The sequence below is a fragment of the Bombina bombina genome, chromosome 3 (genome assembly GCF_027579735.1).
Source record: "Bombina bombina isolate aBomBom1 chromosome 3, aBomBom1.pri, whole genome shotgun sequence".
NCBI lineage: Eukaryota > Metazoa > Chordata > Amphibia > Anura > Bombinatoridae > Bombina > Bombina bombina.
The window spans coordinates 442,739,822-442,748,125 of NC_069501.1; the positions used below are offsets into that span (position 1 = coordinate 442,739,822).

Below are 8,304 nucleotides of genomic sequence, written 5' to 3' on the forward strand. Positions count from 1 at the left end.
GTATCTTCCCGTTTCTAGCACAACTCCAGCAGTACAGAAATGAAGCATTTGTAGACTAGTTGGTGCTCCTTAATTTTGTAAATACACAGACAAACAAAGGCCAGACTTAGAAATCAGAAAGGATCCTGTTCTCAGCACAACTCCAGCAGTACAGAAACGAAAACTCCAGCAGTACAGAAACGAAGCACTTGTAGTCAGTGCTCCTCAATTTTTTAAATACACAGACAAACAAAGCACAGACTTATAAATCAGAAAGGAACCTGTATAATAAAGAAAAACAGAGATTCATTAAGTAAACAGTACAAATAACACATGCAAACCTATCTAAAACAAAGCAACTGCATTTAAGGGGTGTACAATACTAATAACTATATTATTACCTTTCAGTGATGGAAAATGCCTTTTATAAAATTGTACCAACTCTCAGCAGCAGCAAAAGCAGCAATTATTAAATGCACAGTCAAATAAGGGCCGGATTTAGAATTCTGAAAGGATCCTGTATAATAAAGAAAAACACAGAGTGTCATTAAGTAAACAGTACACAAAAAAAAACACATGCAAACCTAGGTAAAAGAAAGCCAATGCATTAAAAGGGTGTGCAATACTAATAACTATATTATTATTACCTTTCAGAGATGGAAAATGTCTTTGAGAAAATTGTACCAACACTCAGCAGCAGCAGCAGTTATTATTAAAAAAAACAGTCAAATGTGGGCCGGCTTTAGTATTCCGAAAGGATCCTGTATAATAAAGAAAAACACAGAGTTTCATGAAGTAAACAGTAGACAAAAATAACACATGCAAACCTAGGTATAAGAAAGACAATTCATTAAAGGGGTGTGCAATACTAATAACTAAATTATTACCTTTCAGAGATGGAAAATGCCTTTTATAAAATTGTACCAACTCTCAGCAGCAGGAAAAGCAGCAATTATTAAATACACAGTCAAATAAGGGTCGGCTTTAGAATTCTGAAAGGATCCTGTATAATAAAGAAAAACACAGAGTTTCATTAAGTAAACAGTACACAAAAATAACACATGCAAACCTAGGTAAAAGAAAGAGAATTCATTAAAGGTGGTGTCCAATACTAATAAAAATATTATTACCTTTTAGAGATGGAAAATGCCTTTTATAAAATAGTACCAACTCTCAGCAGCAGGAAAAGCAGCAATTATTAAATACACAGTCAAATAAGGGTCGGCTTTAGAATTCTGAAAGGATCCTGTATAATAAAGAAAAACACAGAGTTTCATTAAGTAAACAGTACACAAAAATAACACATGCAAACCTAGGTATAAGAAAGACAATTCATTAAAGGGGTGTGCAATACTAATAACTAAATTATTACCTTTCAGAGATGGAAAATGCCTTTTATAAAAATGTACCAACTCTCAGCAGCAGGAAAAGCAGCAATTATTAAATACACAGTCAAATAAGGGTCGGCTTTAGAATTCTGAAAGGATCCTGTATAATAAAGAAAAACACAGAGTTTCATTAAGTAAACAGTACACAAAAATAACACATGCAAACCTAGGTAAAATAAAGACAATTCATTAAAGGTGGTGTCCAATACTAATAAAAATATTATTACCTTTTAGAGATGGAAAATGCCTTTTATAAAATAGTACCAACTCTCAGCAGCAGGAAAAGCAGCAATTATTCAATGCACAGTCAAATAAGGGTCGGCTTTAGAATTCTGAAAGGATCCTGTATAATAAAGAAAAACACAGAGTTTCATTAAGTAAACAGTAGACAAAAATAACACATGCAAACCTAGGTATAAGAAAGACAATTCATTAAAGGGGTGTGCAATACTAATAACTAAATTATTACCTTTCAGAGATGGAAAATGCCTTTTATAAAATTGTACCAACTCTCAGCAGCAGGAAAAGCAGCAATTATTAAATACACAGTCAAATAAGGGTCGGCTTTAGAATTCTGAAAGGATCCTGTATAATAAAGAAAAACACAGAGTTTCATTAAGTAAACAGTACACAAAAATAACACATGCAAACCTAGGTAAAAGAAAGACAATTCATTAAGGCCTAGATTTGGAGTTCTGCGGTAGCCGTCAAAACCAGCGTTAGAGGCTCCTAACGCTGGTTTTGGCCGCCCGCTGGTATTTGGAGTCAGTGATTAAAGGTTCTAACGCTCACTTTTCAGCCGCAACTTTTCCATACCGCAGATCCCCCTACGCCATTTGCGTAGCCTATATTTTCAATGGGATCTTTCTAACGCTGGTATTTAGAGTCGTTTCTGAAGTGAGCGTTAGAGCTCTAACGACAAGATTCCAGCCGCCTGAAAATAGCAGGAGTTAAGAGCTTTCTGGCTAACGCCGGTTTATAAAGCTCTTAACTACTGTACCCTAAAGTACACTAACACCCATAAACTACCTATGTACCCCTAAACCGAGCTCCCCCCACACCGCCGCCACTCGATTAAAATTTTTAACCCCTAATCTGCCGACCGCCACCTACGTTATACTTATGTACCCCTAATCTGCTGCCCCTAACCCCGCCGACCCCTGTATTACATTTATTAACCCCTAACTTGCCCCCCACAACGTCGCCGCCAGCTACTTAAAATAATTAACCCCTAATCTTCCGACCGCAAATCGCCGCCACCTACGTTATCCCTATGTACCCCTAATCTGCTGCCCTAACATCGCCGACCCCTATATTATATTTATTAACCCCTAATCTGCCCCCCTCAACGTCGCCGACACCTGCCTACACTTATTAACCCCTAATCTGCCGAGCGGACCTGAGCGCTACTATAATAAATGTATTAACCCCTAATCCGCCTCACTAACCCTATCATAAATAGTATTAACCCCTAATCTGCCCTCCCTAACATCGCCGACACCTAACTTCAATTATTAACCCCTAATCTGCCGACCGGAGCTCACCGCTATTCTAATAAATGTATTAACCCCTAAAGCTAAGTCTAACCCTAACACTAACACCCCCCTAAGTTAAATATAATTTTTATCTAACGAAATAAATTAACTCTTATTAAATAAATTATTCCTATTTAAAGCTAAATACTTACCTGTAAAATAAATCATAATATAGCTACAATATAAATTATAATTATATTATAGCTATTTTAGGATTAATATTTATTTTACAGGCAACTTTGTTATTATTTTAACCAGGTAAAATAGCTATTAAATAGTTAAGAACTATTTAATAGTTATCTAGTTAAAATAATAACAAATTTACCTGTAAAATAAATCCTAACCTAAGTTATAATTAAACCTAACACTACCCTATCAATAAAATAATTAAATAAACTACCTACAATTACCTACAATTAACCTAACACTACACTATCAATAAATTAATTAAACACAATTCCTACAAATAAATACAATTAAATAAACTAGCTAAAGTACAAAAAATAAAAAAGAACTAAGTTACAGAAAATAAAAAAATATTTACAAACATAAGAAAAATATTACAACAATTTTAAACTAATTACACCTACTCTAAGCCCCCTAATAAAATAACAAAGCCCCCCAAAATAAAAAATTCCCTACCCTATTCTAAATTAAAAAAGTTACAAGCTCTTTTACCTTACCAGCCCTGAACAGGGCCCTTTGCGGGGCATGCCCCAAGAATTTCAGCTCTTTTGCCTGTAAAAAAAAACATACAATACCCCCCCCCCCAACATTACAACCCACCACCCACATACCCCTAATCTAACCCAAACCCCCCTTAAATAAACCTAACACTAAGCCCCTGAAGATCTTCCTACCTTGTCTTCACCATCCAGGTATCACCGATCCGTCCTGGCTCCAAGATCTTCATCCAACCCAAGCGGGGGTTGGCGATCCATAATCCGGTCCAGAAGAGGCTCCAAAGTCTTCCTCCTATCCGGCAAGAAGAGGACATCTGGACCGGCAAACATCTTCTCCAAGCGGCATCTTCAATCTTCTTCCATCCGGAGCGAAGCGGCAGGATCCTGAAGACCTCCAGCGCGGAACATCCATCCGGACCGACGACTGAACGACGAATGACTGTTCCTTTAAGGGACGTCATCCAAGATGGCGTCCCTCGAATTCCGATTGGCTGATAGGATTCTATCAGCCAATCGGAATTAAGGTAGGAATTTTCTGATTGGCTGATGGAATCAGCCAATCAGAATCTAGTTCAATCCGATTGGCCGATCCAATCAGCCAATCAGATTGATCTCGCATTCTATTGGCTGATCGGAACAGCCAATAGAATGCAAGCTCAATCTGATTGGCTGATTGGATCAGCCAATCGGATTGAACTTGATTCTGATTGGCTGATTCCATCAGCCAATCAGAAAATTCCTACCTTAATTCCGATTGGCTGATAGAATCCTATCAGCCAATCGGAATTCGAGGGACGCCATCTTGGATGACGTCCCTTAAAGGAACAGTCATTCGTCGTTCAGTCGTCGGTCCGGATGGATGTTCCGCGCTGGAGGTCTTCAGGATCCTGCCGCTTCGCTCCGGATGGAAGAAGATCGAAGATGCCGCTTGGAGAAGATGTTTGCCGGTCCGGATGTCCTCTTCTTGCCGGATAGGAGGAAGACTTTGGAGCCTCTTCTGGACCGGATTATGGATCGCCAACCCCCGCTTAGGTTGGATGAAGATCTTGGAGCCAGGACGGATCGGTGATACCTGGATGGTGAAGACAAGGTAGGAAGATCTTCAGGGGCTTAGTGTTAGGTTTATTTAAGGGGGGTTTGGGTTAGATTAGGGGTATGTGGGTGGTGGGTTGTAATGTTGGGGGGGGGGTATTGTATGTTTTTTTTTACAGGCAAAAGAGCTGAAATTCTTGGGGCATGCCCCGCAAAGGGCCCTGTTCAGGGCTGGTAAGGTAAAAGAGCTTGTAACTTTTTTAATTTAGAATAGGGTAGGGAATTTTTTATTTTGGGGGGCTTTGTTATTTTATTAGGGGGCTTAGAGTAGGTGTAATTAGTTTAAAATTGTTGTAATATTTTTCTTATGTTTGTAAATATTTTTTTATTTTCTGTAACTTAGTTCTTTTTTATTTTTTGTACTTTAGCTAGTTTATTTAATTGTATTTATTTGTAGGAATTGTGTTTAATTAATTTATTGATAGTGTAGTGTTAGGTTAATTGTAGGTAATTGTAGGTAGTTTATTTAATTATTTTATTGATAGGGTAGTGTTAGGTTTAATTATAACTTAGGTTAGGATTTATTTTACAGGTAAATTTGTTATTATTTTAACTAGGTAACTATTAAATAGTTCTTAACTATTTAATAGCTATTGTACCTGGTTAAAATAATTACAAAGTTGCCTGTAAAATAAATATTAATCCTAAAATAGCTATAATATAATTATAATTTATATTGTAGCTATATTAGGATTTATTTTACAGGTAAGTATTTAGCTTTAAATAGGAATAATTTATTTAATAAGAGTTAATTTATTTCGTTAGATAAATATTATATTTAACTTAGGGGGGTGTTAGTGTTAGGGTTAGACTTAGCTTTAGGGGTTAATCCATTTATTAGAATAGCGGTGAGCTCCGATCGGAAGATTAGGGGTTAATAATTGAAGTTAGGTGTCGGCGATGTTAGGGAGGGCAGATTAGGGGTTAATACTATTTATGATAGGGTTAGTGAGGCGGATTAGGGGTTAATAACTTTATTATAGTAGCGCTCAGGTCCGCTCGGCAGATTAGGGGTTAATAAGTGTAGGCAGGTGTCGGCGACGTTGTGGGGGGCAGGTTAGGGGTTAATAAATATAATATAGGGGTCGGCGGTGTTAGGGGTAGCAGATTAGGGGTACATAGGGATAACGTAGGTGGCGGCGGTTTACGGAGCGGCAGATTAGGGGTTTAAAAAAATATGCAGGGGTCAGCGATAGCGGGGGCGGCAGATTAGGGGTTAATAAGTGTAAGGCTAGGGGTGTTTAGACTCGGGGTACATGTTAGAGTGTTAGGTGCAGACGTAGGAAGTGTTTCCCCATAGGAAACAATGGGGCTGCGTTAGGAGCTGAACGCTGCTTTTTTGCAGGTGTTAGGTTTTTTTTCAGCTCAAACAGCCCCATTGTTTCCTATGGGGGAATCGTGCACGAGCACGTTTTTGAGGCCGGCCGCGTCCGTAAGCAACTCTGGTATCGAGAGTTGCTTTTGCGGTAAAAATGCTCTACGCTCCTTTTTTGGAGCCTAACGCAGCATTTGTTTGAACTCTCGATACCAGAGTTAATTTTATGGTGCGGCCAGAAAAAAGCCCGCGGAGCGTTAACAGCCCTTTTACCGCCGAACTCCAAATCTAGGCCTAAAGGTGGTGTCCAATACTAATAAAAATATTATTACCTTTTAGAGATGGAAAATGCCTTTTATAAAATAGTACCAACTCGCAGCAGCAGGAAAAGCAGCAATTATTAAATACACCGTCAAATAAGGGTCGGCTTTAGAATTCTGAAAGGATCCTGTATAATAAAGAAAAACACAGAGTTTCATTAAGTAAACAGTAGACAAAAATAACACATGCAAACCTAGGTATAAGAAAGACAATTCATTAAAGGGGTGTGCAATACTAATAACTAAATTATTACCTTTCAGAGATGGAAAATGCCTTTTATAAAATTGTACCAACTCTCAGCAGCAGGAAAAGCAGCAATTATTAAATACACAGTCAAATAAGGGTCGGCTTTAGAATTCTGAAAGGATCCTGTATAATAAAGAAAAACACAGAGTTTCATTAAGTAAACAGTACACAAAAATAACACATGCAAACCTAGGTAAAAGAAAGACAATTCATTTAAGGTGGTGTCCAATACTAATAAAAATATTATTACCTTTTAGAGATGGAAAATGCCTTTTATAAAATAGTACCAACTCTCAGCAGCAGGAAAAGCAGCAATTATTAAATACACAGTCAAATAAGGGTCGGCTTTAGTATTCTGAAAGGATCCTGTATAATAAAGAAAAACACAGATTCATTAAGTAAATAGTACACAAAAATAACACATGCAAACCTATGTAAAAGAAAGCCAATGTATTAAAGGGGTATGCAATAATAATAACTATATACCTTTCAGAGATGGAAATGCCTTTTAGAAAATTGTACCAACTCGCAACAGCAGCAACTGCAGTTATTAAATACACAGTCAAATAAGAGACGGCTTTAGAATTCTGAATGGATCCTGTATAAAAAAGAAAAACAGAATAATTAAGTTAACAATACACAAAAATAACATAAAAAACTTAGTAAAAGAAAGTCAATGAATTAAAGGGGTATGCAATACTAATAACTATATACCTTTCAGAGATGGAAAATTCCTTTGAGAAAATTGTACCAACTCTCAACAGCAACAGCAGTTATTAAATACACAGTCAAATAAGGGCCAGGCCCGGCATTAGAATTCTGAAAGGATCCTGTATAATATCAAAAAATAAAACAGGTTATTTAAGTAAATAAAACAGTAGACCAAAAATTTTTTAAAAGTTAAATTAGATTTATAACCACATTCCTACCTTAGAGAGCTTGTGGAGCATTCAGCAGGAGAAGTCCTCTTCTTTAAAGAAACCCTTTGTTTTGCGCCATTTTTTTAAAATATTCGCAAGGTGATGATGGTAGATTTTTCATGTTCTTTTTTTTACAAAAGAAATACTATAATTTGCAGAAATAGCAGCAGCACTAGCAACATCAACTGTAGATTATGAATGCTAAATATCATATAACATTAAATTCTAGTAGTACAAGACACTGTTTATCTGATTCGAAATCCAGCAGCAGTAGCAGTAGGTAGCGGTAGGACAGCCGAGGAAGCAGTAAAAGGACATAAAAAATAAAAATGATCTTTTATACTTTGATTTTTAAAAAATTATTTTTATATTTTATATCCTTTTAAAAAAAATTTTTTGGTGAGGTTTACATATTTGTATCCACCGCAAACACAATTGGTCTTTGTTCTGAGGGATCATCGTCGTCTGTATCACTGCTGCCGGTAGTGTTTTGTCTGATAGCCTCCAACTGATGTTGTTCTGGTATCCAGTGTTGATTCATTTTGAGAAATGTTAAACGGTCAACATTTACACTAGATAGTCTATTTCGATGATCAGTCACAACACTACCAGCAGCACTAAACACACGCTCTGACTGAACACTCGTTGGGGGACAACTTAAATATTGAAAGGCAATATGTGACAATTCAGGCCATAATATTTTTTTGGATTTCCAGTAACTCAATGGGTCAGAACGAGGCTCGATAAAAGTGTTATCCAACATATATGCAGTTACCATTTGCACTGCAGAACACTGATTGTCTTCATGTAATCTTGCATCTTGAC

The 8,304-nt window shown here is 36.9% G+C and overlaps 1 long non-coding RNA gene across 1 annotated transcript; it reads right to left on the minus strand.

Annotated features, from left to right (window-relative positions):
* Window positions 1-7,064: 7,064 nt before the first annotated feature.
* On the minus strand, window positions 7,065-7,707 carry LOC128651689 (uncharacterized). Its single transcript, XR_008401166.1, has 3 exons — window positions 7,489-7,707; window positions 7,274-7,389; window positions 7,065-7,157 (listed from the first exon to the last, which is right to left on the minus strand). It is a non-coding gene; the product is annotated as an uncharacterized LOC128651689 (long non-coding RNA).
* Between the last annotated feature and the right edge of the window lie 597 nt (window positions 7,708-8,304).